The following is a 25,817-nucleotide window of genomic DNA, read 5'->3' as shown; positions in this document are numbered from 1 at the left end:
CCGTGCAAAAGAAGGAATGGTTCTGTACATTAATGAAGAAGTAGTTAGCTGTCGTGGATGGTATTTTGAGAATTTCAGGTTGGAGCCTTCCATGTGATTCCCTCCTTCCTTCCTTCTTCCTTCCCTGCCTCCTTCCCTTCCTCTTTCCCTCTCTTCCCCCCTCCCTTCCCTCTCTCTCTCCCCCCTCTTTCTTCCACGTCTTCCCTTCCCTTCCCTTCCCCTTCCCTCTTTCGAAGGAAACACAAATCTCTAAACAAAAATAGTGAAATATTTTCTTTAGGCATTTTTTCCCCCTAAAGCTTAAGCAAATAATAAGAATTAATGAACCAAAGAGGTTAGATTATTTCTGTACTGAGCACAAACTTTGGGACCGTATTAAGTGTTTAAAGGTTGCTTTCCAAACTGTGTGTGATCCTTGACATTTCAGAAGGCTTCCAGGATTAGCAGTGTTTCCTCAGTTTGGAAGAATTGCTGTTTCTTCCATAAATGTGAATCTTCAAATTTCCAGGTTAGTCATTTGATCACCGAGAACTCGGATCAGATTACCCTAGAGGGAAACTGGAAAAATCCCTGACTTGGTCAAACCATGGGTTTGACCTGTTTTCTCCTCTCCCTTGCTGCTCCTCCCCAACCCTCGATTTTTTTTAAAACCAGGAGGACAATATTTTATTTTAATATACTCTGGCATTTGGCTTTTCACGGATGCATTGAACTTAAAAACGAGGCAATATTTCTCAAACTTGTCAAAGTGTGCCCCCCACCCCTGGAGTCTGGGTTGGCTTAGGTGAATTATCAGACTTTTGGATGTGAGCTAACATTAAACCAGTCGGGGAAGGACATCTTTCCATGGAATTCCAGGAATTTCGTAACAATACTTTTTATGACACACGTTACTTTACAAGGAACTCTCCTATCCACTATCTCCATCTGAATCCCAGGTCCTGCGACACTGAGAAATCATCTACTCTCAGTTTGCTTATCTGTAAAATGGGAGTGATGACGGTAACGCCCTCAGAAGCGGGTCGTGAAGAGTAAAAGAGCCTGGCACAGGGTCAGCGCCTTGAGAATTATCATTCTCATCCTCACCAGCACCATTATTGTTGGTTTAATCACCGTTGTTGTTGTTTTCAAGCTTAACAGCCTGTGTTTGGATCCCAGCTGTGCCACTTGTTAACTGTGAATTTGGGCAAATCCTTTAACTTCCTCAAATCTCAGTTTCCCTATCTCATTGAGTTTTGGTGAGAAGTAAATAAATTAAGAAAGGTAAAGTGCCTAAAAAAAGAGCTAGCGTATAATAAAACATACGTGGGATCTGCTGTTTTCGTTTTTTTAATTTCTTTTATTGAAGTACAGTTGATTTTCAGTGCTGCGTTAGTTTCTGGTGTACAGCAAAGCGATTCAGTTGTACATGTGCGTGTGTATACGTATTCTTTTCCATTCGGGTTTAGTTACCTAATGTTTTTCTTGTTATTTTTGTGAGGCCCTCACACTAATCCTGTGAGAGGTCTAGTAATCATGACAGTGTTAATTGAGTTTGTGTGCCAGGCACTGTGGTAGGGGACGTGATGTGTATTCACCTCTGCCCTGTGAGGTGGGTGCTAGTATTATCTCCATTTTCTGGATGAGGAAACCAAGGCACAGCTGGATTGAGAAGTGGTGTAACCTGGCTCCAGAACTGGGCCCTCTCCCGGCATTTGTCCTGCGGGGGCCCCGAGGGGTACGCAGGTGGAGTCTCTCTGAGCAGTCACCAGGCTGTGCGGAACGGAACCACAGCCGGCACCTCCGGACCTCGAGCTTCCATGGTTGGGTGATTCGCCCAACCCCTGTGATGTCATACCATTGTGTGACACTGGTGTGCCTCAACATCCGAGCCCTCAGGGCATCTTTCAGAGGGTTCTGGGGTTGAGGACGGGGTGTGGTGGTTGGGAACTGGGGCAGGGTGTGGAGAGAGCGTCTTCCTTGTCAACGGTTATTTTCCGATAGAATTTGAGTCCGACCAGGGGGATTTCAGACTGAAGGGAGTGTTGGAGGCCAAAACCCAGCTGGCAGGAGAGTAGAACGTTAACTCAAGCCTTGTTTATTTATTGTTTGTCTCCAGTAAAACTTGTGTGCGTTTGCGTTAGGGTCTCAGTGGCAAGGTGAGCTGTGCCTCTCCTCGGGGACTGGGTGTAGAGCTTGTCAGTGATGCGTCAACGTGTCTCTCAGTTAAGATTCATTTCTCTGCTCTCTGGCCGTCCCTCCGTGCTAACACTTGCCAGAGAAATATTCCGTGGAGGTGTTAAAACAAGACTGGTGGAAAGAAACTGTAACTGAATACAAAAGAAAATCCGCGGCAGCGAAGAACAGATTTCATATCAGGACTGTCATAATATTCTTTAATGTATCACATAAATAAAAATCTGTTTTGACGAGAATTTTAATCAGCAACCCAAGGAAGGGTTTTGAATCCTGCAGTTCATCTCTCCCTCTTTGCGACAGAAATGTTCACGTCTCAAGTGAAGTATAATGGGCATTATTAACTAGTCGAGGGGAAGCTCTTTGGAGACTAGTGGCCGTTAATTAGTGAAGTACATTTTGATCAGAAGAAGATAGGTCTGTTCTGTATCTTTCTGTTTCTCCGGATGATGACTTCATTTGGTAAAATATGTAAGAGCTTCCCTCCCCTCTATCTTTAAAGATTAAAGTGGTCAGGCTGCTCTAAAAAGATGACTTCATTTGAAGCCGTTGGAGAAACGGGGATGATTGGGATCAATCATGTCATACCCTTTTGTCGGTCTTTTTGGGCAGAAGTGTTGGCTACCTGGAAGAATTTTGCTCAAGCTTTCGGGTTCTTTTTCTTGTGTGGAGGAACCAAGAGAGACAGCCTAGCATCTTGGGGCAAGAGTGAGTCTGGGCGCAACTCACCATCTGCCCTAATTATCCTCATGTATAATAAAGCATGCCCCACTCCCCTGATTACCATTTTCCTCCTTCATTTTTCGAGGCCAGAACCTTATCTGTTTATCAAGAGAGATCTCATTTGTTCAGCCTATCTCCAGTTGCCTTTGGTCACAGCTGGGTGACCCTGGGCAAATCACCTCGGGCCCGCCAAGCCTCAGTTTCCTCCCCTTTAAAACTGGGATCGTGGAGCACCCCGCATGGAGCTGTTTTCTTTTTTCAAAAATATTTATTTATTTAGGCTGTGCTGGGTCTCAGTTGCGGCACGCGGGATCATCGTTGCGGCGTGTTTACTTGCGGCACGCGGGCTTCTTAGTTGCGGCACGCGTGTGGGATCTAGTTCCCTGACCAGGGACCGAACCCTGGGCCCCCTGCGTTGGGAGTGCAGCGTCTTAGCCACTGGACCACCAGGGAAGTCCCTGGAGCTGCTTTCAAGGGGAATGCAGAAGTCTTTGCCGGTAGCCTGGCACCAAGTAGCGCCCGGCAAAGGTCTGCTGATACTATTATCATAGACTTATTTGTGTAGAATACGAAGAATCACGGTGGTGCAAATGCCCTAAGGAAATTCTTCATTGGAATGTAAGCCCCCTGACGCCAGGGGGCTGCTGATGGTTGGCATTTGGTAGCTGGTTGTTAAATGAGTGCGTGGAATCCAGCCTCCCTTTTTCACAGGGGAGGCAGTTGACACTCGGGGGAGTTATGTCGGTTGTCACAGGCCACATAGCTAAGTTGTGGCAAGGCTGAGCTAGAAGCCGGGTTTTCCTGCCCCCTGGAAGGCTCTCCAGAGGGGTTCATTGCAGCCTGGGTGTTTCACGCACCCGTGTCCTGTTCCGGGGGAGCAGTTTCTTGGCAGCTTCTCAAGGGCGAGGGGTGAGTTTTCGACATCTGGCCTCCCCTGCTGCTGTGGGTCGGGTCCTCCTAGTGTCTTGCAGGTCCTGGGTGATGTGCAGCTGTCATCTGGGCAGCCACAGTTAACCGACCTGCCGGTGGGTTTCTGTCGCCAGCAGGGATGTGGTGGGGTGTCTGCAGCCCTCGTCCGCAGCGGCGAGGGCCTCGGGGGATTAGTGGCTTAGCTTCTTTCTTTTCGGGGAGCCTGGCTGCTTCCTTCGTTCCTGGTAGCAGCAGGTGTCAGCTCAGGGGGGAGGGCGCCTTCTCCTACAAATGTCCTTTCCCTGGATTTTTGCCTCTCCTCACGTGCTTTCGTTTCGGTGTTAAGGTCAGTCCACGTGGATGCTGGAGGGCGTGTGTTCTATGTCAGATGTTTTTGGCGGACAGGTGAGACCCCCGTGCCCCTCCGGGGAAGGAGAAGGAGGAATGCTCTGAGGAATCCGCTGACCCTCCTGGGTGCCTCTTGAGACTGCATCCATTCTTTTTGTCCTATTTTGTATTTTGAAACCCCGAACGTTCTCCGGCCAAGAGCCCCGAGAACACAAAACAGAGATGGGGCTCCTCACTTCTGCCCTCTTGTTTGATCTGGTGTGTTCATTTACTAAGAGCGCCTTTCATTGTTTGTACTTGCTGACTGTGTGTGCACCCACTTTCGGGGGGATTTAGGAAACCCTCCTTGGCTTCCCAATGCCCACCGAACAAACTTTAAACTTAGCCTGGGCGGCAAGGTCCTTCAAGATCTGTATGGGGGTCTTCTTCCAGCCTGTTCCCCAACTCATCTAACCTTTCGCTGCTTAGAACCTGAGTGTTCCGCCTTCTCTGAAGAGCTGCCCTATTGTGGGTCCCCATCTGCACTGCCCTTCCGTCTCTCTGCTGTACAAAACAGACCCCTCTTTCAAAGCCCGAGTTGGTCGTTACCTTTTCCACGAAGCTGTCCCTGCTTCTTCTTGGACGTAATACTCCTTTCTCTGGATTTTCACAGCACTTTACCTTTTCTTTGGTTATGGCCCTTCCAACAGTAATAAATTAGCAAAAACCGTATTGATGCATCCATTAGGCAATTGTGCCGGGCACTCACTCATTCATTCGTTTATTCACCAAACGTTACTGAGCACCTGCCATGTGCCAGACACTTGTGTATGGTTCTGGGGATGGTGTGGAGAATAAGACAAAGGCCCTGCCCTCGTGGGGCTTTCACTCTGGTGGGGCAAAGAAGCGGTGAGCAACGTATACAACACACCGGCCGGTGTGAGAACCTCAGCAGGGTAAGAGTGATGGGGGTGGGCACTGGCCATGTCTTTAATACATTCAGATGCCACATTCAGTGTTCAGTAATCATTTCCCAGTCTCTGCCCAGCACCGGGGACCAACCTCTGTGTTAGGTGCTTTGTTCTGGGTTTTATAGTTCCTTAGGTTCATGCCTTATTGCCTCTACTGGACGATAAAGGCACAAGCATATTTTACTAATTAAAAAATAACCCTCAGCTTTTAGTCGTGCTCTTTTGCACTCTGTGACCTCCATTTAGATAGAATAATGCAGGATGACAAAGGAGACACAGCGCTTGTCTTCAGGGGTCTTACCTCTAGGTTAGAAGGACGGGGTGCTGCCCGTGCTACAGGAGAGGATTCAATAAGCACGGTAAGAGAGGTCGGAACAGCATTTCGAAGGAGGAGGAGTGAAGATAGTCCCTTGGGGGAGGTGGTTTTTGCCCCAGATTTTGAAGAACAGGTAGGAAGGAAGAATGGCAGGAATGCAGTTCTTCCTACTGGGGGCCAGGAGGTCAGGACCTAGAGCTGCAGGAAAAGGGTGTGTGCTGCCCGGTGCTCTAGGATGGGGCCCCGTTGACCGGCTGGGCCAGCTTGTGGAAGGCCTTGAATGCCAGGCCAAGCAGATGCAGCTGTGCTTTGCTGGGCAGACGCTGGGGCACCTGTTGTGCGCGTGCAGGACCGTGGAGCTGCTCCGTACAGTGTGCCGAGCTCTTTTGGACCCATGTAGAGGCTGGGCCCCTGATAGGACTGTGGCTCTGCCGTTTCATGGGGAACTTCCCGCCCTGGACTTGTGCCTTAAGCATAATTCATCCTGCGTTCTTTCGACCCTTTCTTAGGAGTGATGTTCTGGGCAGATACCACCCCTGATCTGTGGGGTGTGTGGCAGCTACAGAGAGCTCTATCGTTCTCTTGTTTCCGCCTTATCCCCTCCTCTCCTTTTTGCCTCCTTACAAGGGACCGTGATATAGACAGAATTCCAAAGTTTTGTCCTTGTGATCTTGACCTTACCGCGTGTAGACACTGAGGTTTGGAAATCACAGATTGTATGACACCAGTAGCTGCTCTGTGGCTCAGAGCATCCTGACCTCTGACCTGTGATTTCATAGGTGGCGTCTGCTTGGGGTCGCCTTGGGTGAGTGGCTGCCTAGTGTGCGGGACATGAGGTTTTGGAATCCTGACTTCTGCCTTCCGTGCGGTGTGAGAGGTGTGAACAGGCGGGGTCTTGGGCCCGAGTCCCCCCGTAGTACATTGTAGTAGCAGCTGAGGATGGTTGGTCCAGTTGGGACAGTATTTGGTTCCCAAAAAAACAAGGTGTCCCTTTTCACCCTCTCCTTCAAGGGTAGATAGCATCAAGCTCCCAGCTCTCTGGGAAGTTATTCTTAGGGAGGGTACTTCTTTATTTTATTTGAATAATCAGAAAGAAAAGTCTTAAACTCAGAATAATGACTGTCACATATTGTGTTTCAGTATATGTTCAAGGAACCGTATGAGCCTCTATCTGTTTAATCTTTAATTTAGTCCTTACAACAGTCCTTGGCATTAGTTGGTATTCTCTCCATTTGACAGGTGGGGAAACTGAGTCCGAGGGGAATAAGAAGCTTTCCTAGGGCCACAGAACTAGTAAGGGTCAGGGTTGGCCTTTGGTCTGAAGTCTGTGTGAATCCCAAGTCCCTTTGCCCTCTTAGCCACTCAGCCCCACTGCATCCAACACGAGTGGGTAGATTTTAGGTTCTTGCCCTTTGCCTGAGTATTATAAAACGCTCAGGCTGAGAAGTAGCGTTTGTTCTCCTCTGGTCAGGAAGTTTCAATTTAGTTTCTATTGCCTATTTTGTAAGAACCTGTTTAGCACAGTTCAGTGCCACTGACTAGCTACGGAGTTTTAGACAAATCACTTAATGGTTTTGCGCCTGCGTTTCTTCATCTGTAAAATGAGGATTTTAATATTTCCTACATCCTAGAATTGTTCAGGGAATTAAGTAGGTTAACACATATGAAGGGCCTAGGGTGATATCTGCACATAGAGGGTCCAGTGTAGGCATCTGTTACTGTCCCCAGAGACGGCACTGCCCAGATTGTAACAGGCCCTTACCTAGTAGCTCATGGGTTGATTGGTACTGTTGGCCCTTTCTAGGGGTGATGGATAGAACAGCATGTTGAGATTTGGGAAATTCTGTGTCAGTGGCTTGGTCTCCTCCTGGGGTCCTGGCTCTCGAAGGGAGCATCCTTTATCTTGGGGATGCTCCGTGGTCATTGGGAGTGCATTTCCTTTTCTGCATCTGATGCGTGTTTTTGCTGCTTCTGAGAGAGGAGTCCTGGGGAGCAGCGGGGGGACAGCCGAGACACCGCTGTGTGAGAGGTGTCCCTGTGAGCCTCTGTCTCCCAGTCCTGGTCTTTATCTGCCTGGGGGTAGTTCCACCAATGACTGATCTGAAAGCATCACATTCATTTATTTGTCACTGGCTGTGACAGGCAAGTTAATGCTAATGGATTCTTTTTTTAGCCTGTTGTCTGGGATGAGTTTCACCCAAATGTCCTGAAATCTAAGGCATTAGGGGAACGTGTAACTTTTATGGCAGGGGAGGATTTAAAAGATAAATAGGGTTTTGTACGCAAGGGCCTTAAATTTAGGTTAGGGACAACAGCGGCCAAGGAGGGGATATTGGGCCGGCCCAGAGTCTTCTTTTTAAGAAATCCATTCAGAGCTCTAAATTGCTGTTTCTGTTTCAATTATGTGACAATTTCAAGGGTTTAGAAAAATCTAATAAAATGGTCTTGATGATGCATTCCGGGGACAGAGTGCTTTAGAAGATCCAGGAGAATAAATTCCTTGGGGGTCAAGAGAGTCTGTTCATGCCACCCCGGGCCTTCTTTCGTCTGGGTTTTTACATTTTTATTGTTTTGAAGGGCAGAAAACGGTGTGGGAATGTATTCAGGGCTTCATCTGTATCCTCCACCGAAATGAATTATTCTCTTTGGGCAATTGCAAATAGACAGGCCCCTGCAATCGCTAGCTTGTTTTTTCTTTTTAAAGCCGGCCTGTTGTAAGTGACTTTCAGAGTATGGTTTGTGTGTGTAATAATTTTGAATAAAGCACCAAAGAGAAGAAACTGGAGGAGGGGAAAGCGTGAGCAGAGAGGCCCGCGGAAAGTTTTTTTTTTTTTTCTTTTCTCCAATTCAAGCTTTTGATCGTTTCCCAAGGAGCAGAAGTTTACAAGGGCAGCCGGCTTCGGGCAGCCTGCAGGAACAGAGTGCAGAAAGACCTAGTGTAGCAAAATGTGACGCTGACTGACATTAATGAGGTGACGGCTCCAGTGGGAGGGGGCAACTGTCCAGCGAGGTAGAGCGGTTCCCAGGACTTGCCCTCTGCTGAGCGTGCCTCCTTCTGCACACGTGTGTGTGTGCACGACGCACTCGAGTTTCCTGTCTTCCAATGAAAGTTGTAACGCCAAATCCTGCTCAGGTGGCTGCAGCATTCTCCACCCTCGAGAGGCCATGTGTGGCAAGGGCTGTATCCCACTTACTGAAAAGTCAAGTTTTCAACCGGGAGGCATTTTGTTTTACCTTCTGAGCATCTGCTGGGGCCTGGGTGGGTGGCTGGTGAGGCCGCCTTGGAGCACCAGGGCCAATATCCTCATCTCTGAGATGGATTCCAGGGAGGCAGGAAGAGAAGGCCTGTTGGCCAATGGCTTTTTTTTTTTTTTTAAAGCCCTAGCCTGATAACATTTCATATTGATGGTATAGATGGAACATTGCAACAACTGCTTCTTAAATATTTTAGTGCCTTAGAGAGTATTTCCATGTTGGTCTTGTGCAAGAATTTCCAGTTACTCAAGAAAAGCTGCAACATTTCAGGTAGATTACCTGGTAAGGAGGTGGGGAGCCCGAGTCTTGCTGCCTTACTGGATAAGACCTTGGGAGGGTGCGCCTGGCCTGGTTGTCAGGCACTTCCAGAAATGAGGCTGGAATGTCTATCTGATTCCTCATCCTGGTTTTGACATGAGCCTTCTAAAGAGTAATGGGCAAGTGTTTGAAAATCTGCTCTGAGGGGATTCCCTGCTGGCGCAGTGGTTGAGAGTCCGCCTGCCGATGCAGGGGACGTGGGTTCGTGCCCCGGTCCGGGAAGATCCCACATGCCGTGGAGCGGCTGGGCCCGTGAGCCATGGCCGCTGAGCCTGCACGTCCGGAGCCTGTGCTCCGCAACGGGAGAGGCCACAGCAGTGAGAGGCCCGCATACCACACACACACAAAAAATCTGCTGTGAGATTTTTTTTTTTTTTTTTTTTTTTTTAAAGTTTTTTTTTTTTTTTTTTTTTTTTTTTTTTTTAAATTTATTTATTCATTTATTTATTTTTGGCTGTGTTGGGTCTTCGTTTCTGTGCGAGGGCTTTCTCTAGTTGTGGCAAGCGAGGGCCACTCTTCATCGCGGTGCGCGGGCCTCTCACTGTCGCGGCCTCTCTTGCTGCGGAGCACAGGCTCCAGACGCGCAGAGCTCAGTATTTGTAGCTCACGGGCCCAGCTGCTCCGTGGCATGTGGGATCTTCCCAGACCAGGGCTTGAACCCGTGTCCCCTGCATTGGCAGGCAGACTCTCAACCACTGCGCCACCAGGGAAGCCCCCTGCTGTGAGATTTTTAAGAAAAAAAATCTACCTGGGACCTGGAGTGGGCTGGGTGCGTGGAAATACAGTGTGTATTTATTGGCCCATGCCTGTTTTTGTTTTTTTTTCCTTTCAACTCAGTTCCCTCTGGAATATCTCTCGAATATGTCATTTTTGTACCTAAAGGCAAACAAAAATGGTTAAACTTACACATATAACGCTTAATAAAAGCCAGCCAGTAGGTTCATTGTCTCTCTTACCTGGGGAAAAACGGCCAAATTAGGATGCTTGAACCTAGGAAAAGATTGGGCTGTGAATCCCTACAAGACTGCTACATGTATCTGTTTCCTCTTCTGTTTTCAAAGCAGATAATTGGTTTTAGTAAGAACTTCTGACTTGATTAGGGGACCCTTAGGAAATGAAAGTGTGTTTGAATTTCACAAGTATAATTTTAATGATACAAATTTTGTGTTTTTCACTAGGGAGCCAGGTTCAGAACTTGTTTTCCTGTGCTAATAGGGGTAGTAAAGCTGATTATGGCAGAATGCCTTACTTAAATCACTTTGAAAATAAAAATCCACTGATTTGATCATTGTTTTTCCCTGCAGTACACGATGTTCAGGTTAACGTCCGTACGTGTCCCATATCCTTGTTAAAAGTGATTCTTCACTGGATCCACACAACTGTAGAACCTGACCGACACAGTGGGGAGGGGGAACCTCATTATGAATTTTTCTGCTGTACTTGCTGAAAGAATTCTATTAAAGTGCTTTTGAGCACAAGTCCTGCCTGGGCAGCTCGTGTTTGGCTCGCTGCCACGTTAGCATGTTGTGATTGCCTTTATCGCCACATCATCCTGTTTGCTCAAAGCCTGTGCATTCACAGCGTCAGTTCTCCTCGCTGCCCCTCTTCGGCGTGACCCCAGTGGATTAAGCAGAAGGTACCGTGGAAACAGTCACCTGAGTTCTTCCCCAAGCTGTAGGAGATGATGGAGTGAGAATGATCAGACCCGCCCGGCATCCCCGGAGAAGGACCGATGGTGCTTCTGGGAAGTGACCATTTTTCAGGGCTCTCTAGACAAAACCCCCCAAGTGTCAGGAAGTGCTTTGGGGGTTTGAACTCAAACATCCTCAAACATCTCCCCCTGTGCAGGGGCTTTAAAAGCTGCCTAGAGACCGGCTCCTCAGGCCCTCTGGACTCTTGTCTTAGGTACTGACAAGGAGAGTTTGAATGGAACAATTATTCCATGTTAGAGAAGTCGTGAGACCAACTTGGGAATGAGTTGGGGTCATACAGGTTTGGGGCTGAAAATATGGAGGAGAAAGCTCCAAATGTAGGCCTGATCTCACTCCGTCCCCCACCCTGCATTGACTCATTGACTTTGTTAATTTTATTCCTCTCTGTTGAGGTCGTATGGCTTAATGTTTAAGAGCATGGGCTCTGGAACTCGGCTGAGTTTGAATCCTTGCTCTGCCACTTAGCGGCTATGTGACCTTGCGCAAGTTATCTGAGTATTCTGTGCCTTAGTTTTGTCATCTGTAAAATGGACGTAGTGTTCGTGGGGTTGTTGTGAGGATTGCATGACTTAACATTTAAAGTGTTAAGGACAGTGTCTGGCGCCCGGCGCTGTGATTTGTGAGTTACCGTGTTGTCAGGAAGGGTGATGTCCTATGGCAGGTTTGGCAAAATGACTGCCTTGGTAGTTGGAGAATTGTTTTAAGGACAGCAGTCTTCTGCCTTACTATTTTTTTTAATGTAATATTCGAGAACTACAAAAGAGCATATACACACACACACACGTGGATTGTGCTCGTATATGAATATATATGACTTGAGTGGAATAGCAAGTGATTTGGATCCGGACAAGCGCGTGTGCTGTAACACACAAGGCTTGTTGTTTGATAAGAGCACAGCCTTTGGGCTCACAGGGACCTAGTCTGAATCTCGCTGCACTAACTCTGTGACCTTAGAAAGGTGTCCACACTTTTCCGAGCTTCAATTCTGCACCTAAAAAACTGGATGATAGAGTTGTGGGTCTGAAATGAGACACTGTAGATAAGGCACCTGGTGTATGGTTGACACTCAGAACATGTTAATTTCTTCCCCGTGACCAGGGAATTTTTTTGTTTTCTTTTGTATCTTGAAACTGAGGGAGATGCAAAGCGTTCTGTTCTTATTGGAGATGAGAATAAAAGTCAGCCGATAAGTCCTTAGCGCGCTGAGTGGAGAGAAGCAGATCTTAAGAAAGGGATGTTGGTAGCCTCAATCTACCCAGATTTTCAAGTGTAAGGCAGTACTTTTATTTTGTCAGGAACCTTAGATGGTATCAGCAAGTCTTTGAAGGTGGGCTTGTTCCTTTGACCCTTGGTGGTCCCTAGAAGCACTGGCTGGGTGGTTGAAGAGGTTTGGGGGATGCTTAGAAGGAAGGAATAACTTCAGGGAAAGACGGGCTCCCAGCTGTGAATGAGGACAGTTGGGAGGGAGGGAGAACCTTGGGATGGGGGGTGTGACCTTTTCACAGAACTTTTACTTGGGGACTTGAAATATTAGGTTTTGATCCACAAGCCCGTGAGTTCAGTCATGTGAATGGGAGTCCGTTTGGCAGTGCTCCAGGAAATGCCCACGGGTCCCAGCTATCGCCTGCTGGGTCCCTGACCCTCAAATCTTCTGCGGGGGATGGGAGAGCCCCCCGCATCTTAGGGCATCTGCAGTTTGCCTGTCCTCATCTCTTTGCTCATTTCCAAACTCGTCCCCTGCACTTCATACCTGTCAGGAGGAATCCACCGGCCAGGTGTTGCTGGAAATGGAGAGCAAGATTATGATTTTAAGTGGATCCTGGGCTGGGGGAATGGGGTGTGTGTGAGTGTTAGCATGTAGAAGATGGAAAGGGGTGGCCTGGAGGAGGGAACTAGTAGTAGATTACATTGACTAATTATAGGGAAAAAGCCATATTTGTTGCTCCATTAAGTGATTGCTAGGCTATGAAGCAGTTTATTGTAATTAATGCAGAAACAGCAAATAAATGTTGGGTCTGGAGTGGAGGGTCGCCAGACACCCCTCCCCCTCCAGCGCTCTGTGTTCACTGCACCCGCCATTATCCCGTAGGTAAAGAGCCTTGGGGGAATGCCTGCATCTGGTGGACTGAGGTGTGGAGCCTTCGACCAGTTTTCTGCTGGTTTATTGTGTGACAGCTAAGGAAGATCTCTAGCCTGATCTCCTCCAGACTCTTCCGTTGGGGTTTTAATGTTTGCTAAGGATGAAGGAGGAGGGACAAACCCAGGCCATCACCGCTATTCGTGCCACAGTCATTTTAATTTCAGGGCACGAGAGTGGCAGGTTATACATCCAAGTCCATCGCGCTACGGGCCGTGTGGAGTTGTGATTGCTTTCCTTGATGATTTCTTGTTCAAATCAGCGGTGCTCTTAATTTTCCAGATGAAGTAAGAAGAAAATTGGAGACTCCTCTCCCACCCTGTGTCTCTTCATCCAAGGTTTTCTGAGCATGACTCTGATTTGGAGGGTTAATATTAATTAGGAGGCAGTTTAGACCTCAGTGGCTTGATGAGGGAGCTTCATGTCGTGACAAAGGTGGCTTCTTTTTGCACGTGCCTGCTTTTGGTGAAAATGTCTGGGTTTAAAAAGCCAAGGGAATAAAGAGAGAGAGAGAGAGAGAGAGAGAGAAAGGGATGAGGGCCTGTCTCTTAAAGAAATGCAACAGATTCTCCTGGGCCTTCAGGGAGGAACGTGACGAGAGCTGGGCGTCTGGGTCCGAAGGAGGTTCTGCCTCTTGTCTGCCCTCTCCCTGTCCCCAGCATCGTGGGGCCGTGACCGGTTTGCCGCCACTGCTCTTTGCCTCAGTTTCCTTCTCTGTAAGGGAAGGTCCTAAAAGAGGTACGACTCATGTCCTTCGTTTCCAAATTGGGTGATGCTCGAATTCCTCTGGGGCAAGTGCCCCTGTCAGTGCCGGGTCACAGACAGATACGTCATTTTCTGCTGAGGCTCTAGGTTCTTGCTTCCAAGCCTTCCCAGTGCTTACTCAGTCTTTTTGGGGAGGGTGGCAGAAAGGACAAGGACAGAGAGAGCCAGCAAGCTCCACTGTCCAGCTAGGGGGAGAGGAGCCCTAGACAACTCGCTTCGGGTTGGATCACATTAGGGGCCTTTCTTCTTTGGCCTGTGGGTTTGGGTTGGTTTTCCTTTTGCTGGGCGTGGAGGGGGCAGGAGGGAGGGCCGCTGACCATGGATGTGAACGTTCCAGGCGCAGCGGGAGAGGCCTGGCTTCTCGTTCTTATCTCGGTGCTGAGTAGCTGAACTTGACCTTGGGCTAGTTGCCTTGCAGCCCTGGGTCTCCGTTGCCTCATCTGTAGACTGAGGAAAGATGGGGGAGTATGTGGTGGGAACCAGCTGCGCTTAGGGTTTGAGAGAATAGGCTTAGGAGGCGGGCAGTCTTAGAGCTTTCTTTCTGGCCTAATAATTTCCTAGGCTGTGGGACTTTGGGAAGTTCACTTAACTTTGCTGGCCCTCAATTTCCCCATCTGTAAAGTGGGGTAATGTAAGACTAGTATTTCCCTTACAGGGTTGTTGCTAGGATTGCCTGAGAGCGTTCATAAAGAGCTCACTCAGCATGGTGTCTGGGGCGTGGTTGGCACTTTGATAAGTGGGAGCTGCTTTTACTGTGAACAGCTCTGCAGAGGTCCGACTGAAGGTGCCCGAGACATTCGCCAAGGTGTGGCCACCTCCAGAAGACGGCCGCACTGCACAGATTGACATTGACGTTCCGATTTGGACAGAACCTCCCGCGGAGGGAGATCTGCGGTCAAGGAGGCGCCGTCTGCCTGAGATACCTGGTCCGGAGCTTAGATGACGACATACCCGGGCTGTGATCCGCCACTGCCCAGGCTGTGGGCCCCGGCTGCCTTGTGTACCCTGCAGGGCGTAGGAAGCTGTGGGGTGGGCCCATCTGTGTTCCCGGGCACCGGACAGCTTCACGGGTGTGGGGACCGCATCCTCCCCGCGTGTGACATCTCAGCTGCAGCAGGAGGGAAGAGGGAGGAAAGGAGGGCCGATCGCCAAGAGGTGTGGAGACTCACGTTAGTTTTTGGAAGCCCACGTCTGGTACCCTCTGAAATTCAGAGGCCTGGCTTGACTGAGGCAGGGCTGGGCAAAGGCCATTAGCGATTTCAGAATGTTAAGTGTGTCGGGCAGACGAGGGGTCAGTCTTCCGATTGCTTCCTCTCCCGCAGTCCTCCCCTCTTGGTGAAAAACAGGCACCAGCACCAGTTTCTCATGCCTGGTGTGTGCAGGAGGAGTGTCTGAAGTGGGGGCGGGTCCAGCCCTCTTCGGCCACCTGCCCCGGGAGCGGTGGCCGCGGCATCTTGTGGCCAGCCGGCTCCCGCCCGCTGCCGCCTGACTTCCTTTCCGGGGGCGGGCCTGATGAGGTGTTGTAGGTGGAAAAGCCTTAGGAGGTGTTGGTATACTATTACTGTTATGCCCTTGAAGGGAGGATGGAAAGAGGGAGTGTGGCAGAAAGCATCTTGTGGGAGGGGCAAAAGGGGGTCCCTGCAAATGAGCACAGCCCAGGCCATGTACTGGACAAACATAGTCTCTTAGGGTGCTCTCGGGCCCTGTAGAGACTCAGACTCAGGCACTGGCCCTGCCCTCCCAGCTCCCAGGCTGGAGGGAGGCAGGTGTATAAACCAGGCAGGGTGCTAGGGTGGGGACAGTGGCCATGCTCGGCTGGACCACGCACAGGAGGGGCACAGAGGAGGAGAGGGCAGGCCAGGGCAGGCCTATCAGAGGAGGCCTCCGGGAGCTGCATCTTGAGAGGAGAGATCCTCCAAGTCGAAGGAAGTGTGGGAGCACTTAGGCAGCTTGGCTTTTGCGGGGCAGGGCAAATTGTTCCTTCCGGTCTGGAGTTCACCAATCAGAGGCGGATGGAGTGAAAGACTGATTGGCTCACCGCACAGCAAGTGACTGGAGCTCTGACCCGGAGTCAGACCAAAGCTGGGGAGTGGGGTACAGTCCCTGCGTCTGCATCTGACAGGGGACATAATCCATTAAACAACTTACCACAGCATCCATTATTGGAGGACGATGTTCATAAATGCTACAGAAACACATAGGGTGTTTCAGGGAGCGTATCTTTGCCTCTGGTTCCCTCTCCCAGTGCCTCCCAGCGAACCGGCGTTGCTGCTCCATCTCCGGCTGGGTTCTCCTGGGCTGATTCTGTTCCAGCCCATTCCATTTAGCTTTCCCTTCCAGCAGGACCCAAGCTAGGATCATGCCTTCCAGAGAACGCTTTAAAAAGCCTTGCTTCCCGACAGACCGCGCGCGTGTCAGGCTTTCCCCGAGTGCGGCCGTGCTCCGCAGAGGCCTCGAGCCATCTTTACATGTGAGAGGTGAGCAAATCAAAGGTGAGCCGTTCTGCCTCAGCGAGGCCTTTTGTGTAAAAAGGACCTTCTGGAGTGAAGTGGTCAGGTTGACTGAAAACTACCAGAGCTGCCCAGCGACAGACCTGCTCCGTGGGGTAACCCGGGGAGAGATCAGGGCCGGGAGCGGACAGAGGATGCCCGGGACGGAGGTGGAGGATCCTGGTGGAGATGAAACACAATCTGGAATGTGTCTTCAGTTCGGATGTTCTGTGGCACCAGGTTGAAGTGGCTGACGGGGGACATCAGCATTGGCAGTTTTTCCCTGCTCTGACTACCCTGGCTCTATTTCCTCTGGGATCAAAGCCGGGAGATGAGGCTCGGTTGCAGGCTGCGTTGGTGTCCCTTCCTTGGTGACCTTGGGGTCTCGTGTCTTTCCTTGGGGTCACTGGGGTTCGTTTCAGACGAGGTGTGTTTGGTCTTGCGGTCAGAGGGAGCGCTTAGACGGAAACACTCACAGAGGGCTTCGGGAGGCTGGAAAGCAGCCTGGAGGCCAGCCCCGTGTTTCCCAAGGATTCCCAGATAGCAGGAGTCTGGAAGTTTCTCTTTGCAAGCCTTGCCGCTCCTCCGAGGGGCCATCCTGCGGGGTGTTCATTTTGCACTGAGACAAGGCAGAGGCCTGGAGAATGCCTGCATCCCCGCCACCCACCCCGGCTGCAGAGTGAATCCCATCCTAAAAGTAGTGCGGGCTTCCAAGCCGCGATTCTCGCCGATGTGATCAAGCAGCACGTGTGTGGCCGGCTCGTCTTTCAGGAGGAAAGGATGCTGCTTCATGTCAGAGGAGTGTCCAGGTCTCAGGGCGCCCCCTTCCCTGCTTCCTCCTCCCCTCTGTGTTCTGCAAAGGTGGGAGGCCGGTAGGAAGGGGTGTGTAGGGGGAAATGTTTTAGCCTGTCTTTTGATTTTGCGTTAAGTCGCTGTCACAGTAGGTAGATGTGCCTTGAGAATCCTTCGGAAGGTTTTATAATTGAGTCCTTTACCTCAGTGACAAGATACTACTCACCTTCCCTAAAGCGTTTAGTTTATGCTCTGTGCACGGAGCGGGAGGGCAAAACTTTTTTTTTTTCCCTAAGAAAATATGTTGTAGAAGAGGCTTGCCGTCCAGGGCAGTTGGGTGGCCACCTATTAAAGCTTTAATAATTGAGGAGACATCTGGGTACCTGAGTGGAAGGCCGCCCTTCTGGCAGGGATGATTCTGCTTTCGAAAGAACGTGCTCACCTTTAACTGTGAACAACTGTGCCTGGAGTAGTATTTAACTTTAAATTGCCCATGTCCGGCAACCCTGTGTTGCTCTTTAAACAATAAAATGTTTTTCATCTTCCCGCAGCTGTGTTCTCTGCTAGGGGCTTGCCTTTTTGCGGGGGAGAGGGGGCTCCTGGGCCTCTCCCTACTCCCCTTCTTTCCCTTTCAAACTCGCCAGGATTTCTAGAGAACACTAGCTGTGGAGTCCCCACCCGTAAACTCTCCAGAGTGGGTGGCTGGGAAGTTTATAAGCAGAGGCATCAGGTAGTAATGTCAGCCCCTGGGGCTGAAATGCTTCCTCTGTTGGCAGGAGGACCCAGGAGTCATTTTGTGTCCCGGACCCTTACCAGAGCTCCTATCTTTTTCTCCAGCTCAGGGGGGGCTTGATTTGTCTGTGATAATCAGAAACAGATTTTGCTTCCTGATCCATTGTAGATGTGTTTGAGATGGATGCCAAGCCTTAAGCCACTTAAAGAGCATGTGAACATGTATTTAGATACAAAATAAAGAAGGGCTAGCAGAGAAGGGTCTTCTTCGAAATCCCCCAAACCAAAAAAGTCTAGAAACGACAACACACAACAGTGACAAAAAGAACTCCATCCAGACCCTGGAAAGGCAGCGAATGGGAAGAGAACATTTGGCTCCAGAGTCATCAGAGTTGGTGGAGCATGTGAAAGGGTGGAGGACACACGTGGCCGCCCCAGAAGCATGGTCTTTGGTAGGGGGGAGGAGTGCGTTCCCGGAGCCTGGGGGCTCCCAGCTGACGTGGCAGTTAGGTGGGGACTCGGCGGGGCGCGCGGGGGTGGGGGGTGTTCACAGTGTGCCCAGTGGGGCTCTGTTCCTTCTCAGGAGAGCCTTCAGTTAGGAAATATCTATCGCTCTGTATTTGCAAACACTCTTAAAGGGGCGTGATGCCAACAAAAATAGGCAACTTTAGGCGATTTCAAGTGTGTTCAGGGCGGCTCTCAGCGGGGAAGCCCATTGCTCTGATGCCCTGGATCAGCGCTGCCTAAGGTTTATTTTCCTTTTTCATTCTAAAAAGGGGCCTGCAGAGTTGAGCAGTGTTGGAGTATTGGTTTCTTTTCATCCTTGTGGACTTGTTTCTCTTTAATGAAGGCCCCTCCGGCCCTCCACCCCCGAGGGGTTGTCCTGGCGACGCCTGGCTGTGAGGTTCCCAGGTGGCCCTGGTTTCAGGCGTCCTTAAGGCCCAGGCCTGTGCTTGTCCCCAGCCCTCCCCCCATGGTGTTTGCAGTTCAGCCACTGGGCCAGAACTCGCACTCATGTCTCTCACTCCAAACAAAAAATAAACCTGTGTGCTCTAGGTATGTATTTTAGAGGTGTGTATAAGTGTTTTTTCTCTTGACAAGTTTGTTGCCTACAGCTGTGCAGCCACAGCTGGCTTTGAAATCCAGAAAATACACATTTTTTTTTTTTTTTTTTTTTTTTTTTTTTGCGGTACGCGGGGCTTTCACTGCTGTGGTCCCTCCCGCTGTGGAGCACGGGCCCAGCCGCTCCTGCGGCATGTGGGATCCTCCCGCACCGGGGCACGAACCCGGGTCCCCTGCATCAGCAGGCGGACTCTCAACCACTGCGCCACCAGGGAAGCCCAATACACATGTTTTTAAGTGACTGGGGGGTAAGGCTGGTTGAAGGAGGAGATGGGGTGGTGTGGTTTGACTGTAATCACACATAAAACGCTCTGACCCCAATTTTTTTTTTTGTGGCCGCGGCATGTGAGATCTTAGTTCCCCGACCAGGGGTCAAACCCGTGCCCCCTGCAGTGGAAGCGTGGAGTCTTAACCACTGGACCGCCAGGGAAAGTCTCCTGACCCCAATTTTTAAAGAAATCATTTAATTAAAATATGGTCAGAGACAGTTATTGGGAAGAAGAAAGTTTTTAAGTTTGGGATTCCTGTTTATCCGAGTGAAGAGTGTTTCTGGTCACCATAGAGATGAGAAGCATGGGGGGAGGGCTTAAGGGTGCCATCTCCTGCCCCCACTGGGGGAGGCAGCTGCTTGGTGGGAATGGGAGCAGAGAGGTGGAGAATTTGGGGAGGCGAGTTGGTAACAATTTATTGAGGCTCTGAGCTGAGCAGGGATCAGGTTTTGGATCTGTTTTTGCCCTTAACCCCTCCCCTTTCTAGGAGCCTCGGAGGAGGAAGGGACGGAAGGTTTCGGTGCAGAGTAGCTTCGGTTTCTCAGAAGTTTCTTCTTTCCAACTTTTGAAAGATGATTTGCATCCCTCAGCTGGGACTGGCCTTTTAAGATAAGGATTGGAACATACTCTGTTTTCAAGGTTAGGGGGCAGCTAACTTTCAGGGAGGCGAGGGTAGGCAGGGGAGGGGAGTTCTCTGGGTTCAAGGATACCCGTTTTCTCCCTCCTGGGAAGAAAGCCTTTGTTTTTGTTTTCTTTTGCTGTCTTCTTCTAACTGCTTGGAGTAACTAGATAAACAAACCGGCAGAAACCAAACAGATGAACCATTAAAGAAGTTTGCAATGGCATAGACGGGGCTCTGTTTAGGAGGCTAGTAGCATCTTTACATTTTCACATTGACCCGCCATTCCTCGGCGCTTCTCTGGATGCTTGCAAATCAGAAAAAAAGCCACACACATACAATAAATGGGAGGGGGCGGCACGACACTTCAGCGGAGGAGAGGCCCAGAGGAGAGTATGCATAGCTGTGTGCTGTTAGCAACCTTCAAATAAAATCGCTTGTGGAAGGCCAGTATCTGTGCCTGGGAAGCTGCTGTGTTCTTAGTAGCTGTTTTGAATTCTGTGGTATAGAACTGAATGTTTAAAAACAGTTACAGGAACGTCTCCCCGAAGAGGTATTCCTGAGGATTTCTGCGCAAACGGAATCCTGTTTTCCCAGCAAGCATCATTATATTTTTAGAAATGTTTTCTTTCCTGATTGCCTATCAGTTAGTAAGGCTCCTAGCACTTTCTGTCATGCCAATATGATTTCCTGAACAGGTGTTTTGAAGGATGAGGGGTTATATTAAAAAAAAAAATACTGAAGGATACTTTGTGTCCCAGGCATCGATACCTTTGCATCCTCCATGGACGCGGTGGGAGTGGAGACCCAGTGGGTTTTCTACCCCCGCTTTCCTGGTGAGGGCAAGGAAAGGGCCCTGCTGTTCTATTCAGCCAGGTAGCTTTCTCTCTCTCTTCTTCCCTCCGCCCACCCCCCCCCCCCCCCACCCCCCCCCCGTTCCTTCTGCTCTTCTTTTTCTTTCTTTCGACTGATACCTAACTCCTTGTTCCGTTGCCAGGATTTGGGGCGAGTAATTTCATGGGGACCAACAGAACTGGTGGCTGTAGTTTTACTTGCTTTTTGGCATTTAAGGAAATAACTTACAAATAAATTTTTCCGTAAAGGCTGAGCACCATAAAAAAGAACGAAATAATGTCATTTGCAGCGACATGGATGGACCTAGAGATTGTCGTACTGAGTGAAGTAAGTCAGGCAAAGACAAATATCAAATGATAGCTCTTGTGTGTGGAATCTGTAGAGTCACAGGTGTAGAAAACTTACAGTTACCAAGGAGGATGGGGGGGAGGGATAAACTGGGAGATTGGGATTGACATACACACACTACTCTGTGTAACATAGATACCTAATAAGGACCTATCGTATGGCACAGGGAGCTCTACTCAATACTCTGTAATGACCTATATGGGAAAAGAATCTAAAAAAGAGTGGATAGATGTATACGTATAGCTATTCACGGCTGCACACCTAAAATTAACACAACATTGTAAATCAACTATACTCCAATACAGATGAATTTAAAAAATAATAAAAAAATAAAGACTGAGCACAGATCTTAAGTGTTTGAGGGGAAAACTGAAGGTGGCCTGTGGCGATTTTTCCTCCCTCTCCTTGAAGCGGTGTGTCCTTGCATTTTCCTCGACGGTCATGCCGGCCTAAATCAGTGTCTCTGAGAATCATTGATTACTAATTGTTCATAATTGCCTCCTGGCTCCACCCCCCCCCCCCCCCCCCCCGCCCCGCTGAGAGCACTTTTGTTTTTCACTATTCTGCAAGGAATTGGACGGATTTCTGGAGGGTTTAAGAGGCACCCCAAAAAAGAGTTTGGCGTGCCACTGTTGCTACTTGTGCTTCTCAGAGGTGACCGTGCCTTGGTATCCGGGTTCCATAAACCAGGGGCTGCCACTGACCTTTCCCAAGGTCGCTTGTCTGATGGAGAACGGATTCCCCAGCCCACTGAGGGCCTCAACTTAATTTCTTCCTTTCCTAAGGCAAAATGACCTCCCAGTAAACCCCACCCCTCGCCTTCTTTAGAGTGAACAAACAGAATTAGGAAGGTGTGTTCTGGTAGAGAGCAGGCAGCGTTGGGAAGAGACACGGGTACCACTCATTAAAACGCCGCGGTGGGATGAGGCTTGCTAGGAAGTGCAGGGTCCTGCAGGGTAGGACGCGATGCTTGGCGACACAGCAGAGGCCAAGAGGGGGGCCAGCCTGGAGAGACTGCAGAGAGTTTTGGAGTAACATTTCTCATGGCATTGGGAATTAAAAAACAGCCCCACTCGCTGCACATCCATGGTCTCTTGAGAGTATTCTGCAAATAAGTAGTCTCAAAAAGCCCCTTCCTCCCTTCCTTCCTTCCTTCCTTCCTTCCCTCCCTTCCTTCCTTCCTTCCCTTCCTTCCTTCCTTCATTCCTTTCCTTCCTTTCCTTCCTTCCTTCCTTTCCTTCCTTCCCTTCCTTCCTTCCTTTCCTTCCTTCCTTCCTTCCTTTCCTTCCTTCCTTCCTTCCTTTCCTTCCTTCCTTCCTTCCTTTCCTTCCTTCCTTTCCTTCCCTTCCGCCCTTCCTTCCCTTCCTTCCTTCCTTCCTTCCCTCCCTTCCTTCCTTCTTCCCTTCCTTCCTTCTTTTCTTCCTTCCTTTCCTTCCTTCCTTCCTTCCTTTCCTTCCCTTCCGCCCTTCCTTCCCTTCCTTCCTTCCTTCCTTCCCTCCCTTCCTTCCTTCTTCCCTTCCTTCCTTCTTTTCTTCCTTCCTTTCTTCCTTCCTTTCCTTCCTTCCATTCCTTCCTTCCTTCCTTCCTTTCCTTCCTTCCTTCCTTTCCTTCCTTCTTCCCTTCCTTCCTTCTTCCCTTCCTTCCTTCCTTCCTTCCTTTCCTTCCTTCTTCCCTTCCTTCCTTCTTTTCTTCCTTCCTTTCTTCCTTCCTTCCTTCCTTTCCTTCCTTCCTTCCTTCCTTTCCTTCCTTTCCTTCCTTCCTTCCTTCCTTCCTTCCTTTCCTTTCCTTCCTTCCTTTCCTTCCTTCCATTCCTTCCTTCCTTCCTTCCTTCCTTCCCTTCCTTCCCTTCCTTCCTTCCTTCCTTCCTTCCTTCCCTTCCTTCCTTCCTTCCTTTCCTTCCTTTCCTTTCTTCCCTTCCTTCCTTCCTTCCTTCCTTCCTTTCCTTCCTTTCCTTCCTTCCTTCCTTGCTTCCTTTCCTTTCCTTCCTTCCTTCCCTTCCTTCCTTCCTTCCTTCCTCCCTTCCTTCCCTTCCTTCCTTCCTTCCTTCCTTTCCTTCCTTCGTTTCCTTCCTTCCTTTCCTTCCTTCCTTCCTTCCTTTCCTTCCTTCCTTCCTTTCCTTCCTTTCCTTCCTTCCTTCCTTCCTTCCTTCCTTCCTTCCTTTCCTTCCTTCCTTCCTTTCCTTCCTTCCATTCCTTCCTTCCTTCCTTCCTTCCTTCCTTCCTTCCTTTCCTTTCTTCCCTTCCTTCCTTTCCTTCCTTTCCTTCCTTCCTTCCTTCCTTTCCTTCCTTTCCTTCCTTCCTTCCTTGCTTCCTTTCCTTTCCTTCCTTCCTTTCCTTTCTTCCCTTCCTTCCTCCCTTCCTTCCCTTCCTTCCTTCCTTCCTTCCTTCTTCCCTTCCTTCCTTCTTTTCTTCCTTCCTTCCTTCCTTTCCTTCCTTCCTTCCTTTCCTTCCTTCCTCCCTTCCTTCCTTTCCTTCCTTCCTTCCCTCCTTCCTTCCTTCCCTTCCTTCCCTTCCTTCCCTTCCTTCCTTCCTTTCCTTCCTTCCTTTCCTTCCTTCCTTCTTCCCTTCCTTTCTTCCTTCTTTTCTTCCTTCCTTCCTTTCCTTCCTTCCTTCCTTTCCTTCCTTCCTTCCTTTCCTTCCTTCCTCCCTTCCTTCTTTCCATTCCTTCCTTCCTTTCCTTCCTTCCTTCCTTTCCTTCCTTTCCTTCCTTCCTTCCTTTCCTTCCTTCCATTCCTTCCCTTCCATTCCTTCCTTCCTTCCTTCCTTCCTTCCTTCCTTTCCTTCCTTCCATTCCTTCCTTCCTTCCTTCCTTTCCTTCCTTCCTTCCTTTCCTTCCTTCCTCCCTTCCTTCTTTCCATTCCTTCCTTCCTTTCCTTCCTTCCTTCCTTTCCTTCCTTCCTTCCTTTCCTTCCTTCCTCCCTTCCTTCCTTTCCTTCCTTCCTTCCCTCCTTCCTTCCTTCCCTTCCTTCCCTTCCTTCCTTCCTTTCCTTCCTTCCTTTCCTTCCTTCCTTCTTCCCTTCCTTTCTTCCTTCTTTTCTTCCTTCCTTCCCTTCCTTTCCTTTCCTCCCTTCCTTCCTCCTTCCTTCCTTCCTTTCCTTCCTTCCTTTCCTTCCTTTCCTTCCTTCCTTCTTCCCTTCCTTCCTTCCTTCTTTTCTTCCTTCCTTCCTTCCTTCCTTTCCTTTCCTTCCTTCCTTCCTTTCCTTCCTTCCATTCCTTCCTTCCTTCCTTCCTTCCTTTCCTTCCTTCCATTCCTTCCTTCCTTCCTTTCCTTCCTTCCTTCCTTCCTTTCCTTCCTTCCTTCCTTCCTTTCCTTCCTTCCTGTCCTTCCTTCCTTCCTTCCTTTCCTTCCTTCCGTTCCTTCCCTCCCTTACTTCCTTCCTTCCATCCTTCTCTCCCTCCCTACCTCCCTCCCTTCCTTCTTCTCTTTCTTTCCTTTCTTCCCCCCCGCTTCCTTCTCTAAACCTTCATAATAAGACCCTTTGCAAGGGCCTCATGAGGAGCTCAAGGATGCCTCCTTGCCGTGTTCCTGTGGGAAATCAGTGCCGCGCAGAGAAAAGAAGCTCAACACTGCTTCCCTCGGTGAACACTGAGCCCCACGGGGGCTACCCCAAGTATCTTACGGGCTGCTGAGCTTGGAAGCCCTGTCGTACCTGAGTGTGGGTGCTGATGGTTGGCTGATGGATCATCTCTTCCATAAATCCTTCGCGGCCAGCCCTGGGGAAGTGGCGTGGCAAGGACGGGGAGCATTATGGACGGTTTTCAGAGGGAGGATCTCCAGTTCCTCAGTCCCAGGGTCTTGGGTGTTGACTCTCCCCTGACCCGGTTGGTCCCATGCTTCTGTTCTGCACTTGTTGGTTAGTGCTTGGTGTTTGATGTTCTGCTTTGTGTTGGGTGTCCAAACGCAGGTCGGGGCTGGGGCTTCAGCACAGGTAAGAGGCTTGAGGTTCTTCTAGGACTTTAGGTCTTTCTTCTCCTAACTAGGGCATCAGAGGGCTCTCTCCCTGCCTCATTAAACCCTCACGGTTGCACGGGTGGCCAGCCCGGGTTCTTTTGTTAATTACATGCAATCAAATGGGTTCCATCACAGGCCCTGCCTGGAGGGGGCAGGATATAGGTTTCAGCAGGTTGTGAGTGAAATCAGTCCCAGGGTCAGAGGACCCAGGACAGAGCCCGGAGTGAGAGAATCGTGCTGGGCCAGCTTCCTTGCGGGACACTATAGACCAGACGGAGGTGGTCAGACTATCTATCCCCTTCTGCAAACAACAGTAGGGCTGAGTGTGGGAGAGCAGGCCCAGGGTGGATTTGGGGCTTCTTCCTGCTTTATTTCTCCATCCCTCTTCCAGAGACATGTTTGGCAGAAGAGAGGCATTGTGGTTTGGTAGATAGGGCCTCTCTTAGAGACAGTTCTGGCATTGAATCCTGGCTGTGTGACTTGGCCAAGTTACATGACCTCTCTGAGCCTCGTGTGTGTCATATGTAGAGTGAGACTAATAGACTTGCCTGGCGGCTGTGGGGACTGAAACACCTTCTCTAGAGCAGCTAGCACGATGCCTGGCATTCAGTAGGCGCTTACACAGTGCCGACTGTTCAGCCAGGCTGTTGCTGTTGGGAGAGGCCAGAGGTTTTGCAGGTATCAGACCTTATACCAGTCGGTTAATTTTGCTCATTTGGACGGAGGGGCTGCAGTGTGCTGCCTGGGCTTCCAGGCCCTGGAAGGTTCGTTGTGCCCCCATCTCTTTCCTGCAGGATCCACCCCCATCCTTACACGCGTGGGATCTGCTCAGTTAGGGGTAACTTCCCAGTCAATTCGAGATGGTTGGCAGCCCAACTTCTCCTGGGTCCCCCCACCTTTCCTCTGACCCCTGTCTGAGAGCAGCTTTCGCCAGACACTGAGGGATGTTCTAACCATGCAGACCCTCAGCCGAGAGCTGAGGGTGGTCCTCAGCACCCAGATTATAGGTTGCTCCGGTTCGGTTTCTAATTC

At 49.8% G+C, this 25,817-nt stretch overlaps 1 protein-coding gene across 3 annotated transcripts in view; it reads left to right on the top strand.

The window, feature by feature from the left end:
- MSI2 (musashi RNA binding protein 2) overlaps positions 1 to 25,817 on the top strand; it is a 379,231-nt gene that overhangs the window by 6,562 nt on the left and 346,852 nt on the right. The gene's annotated exons all lie outside the window — the stretch shown is intronic.

Source organism: Phocoena phocoena, chromosome 19 (genome assembly GCF_963924675.1).
Source record: "Phocoena phocoena chromosome 19, mPhoPho1.1, whole genome shotgun sequence".
Classification (NCBI taxonomy): Eukaryota; Metazoa; Chordata; class Mammalia; order Artiodactyla; family Phocoenidae; genus Phocoena; species Phocoena phocoena.
The sequence above is the reverse complement of the archived record's forward strand: the minus strand, read 5'-3'. Positions and strand labels throughout refer to the sequence as shown.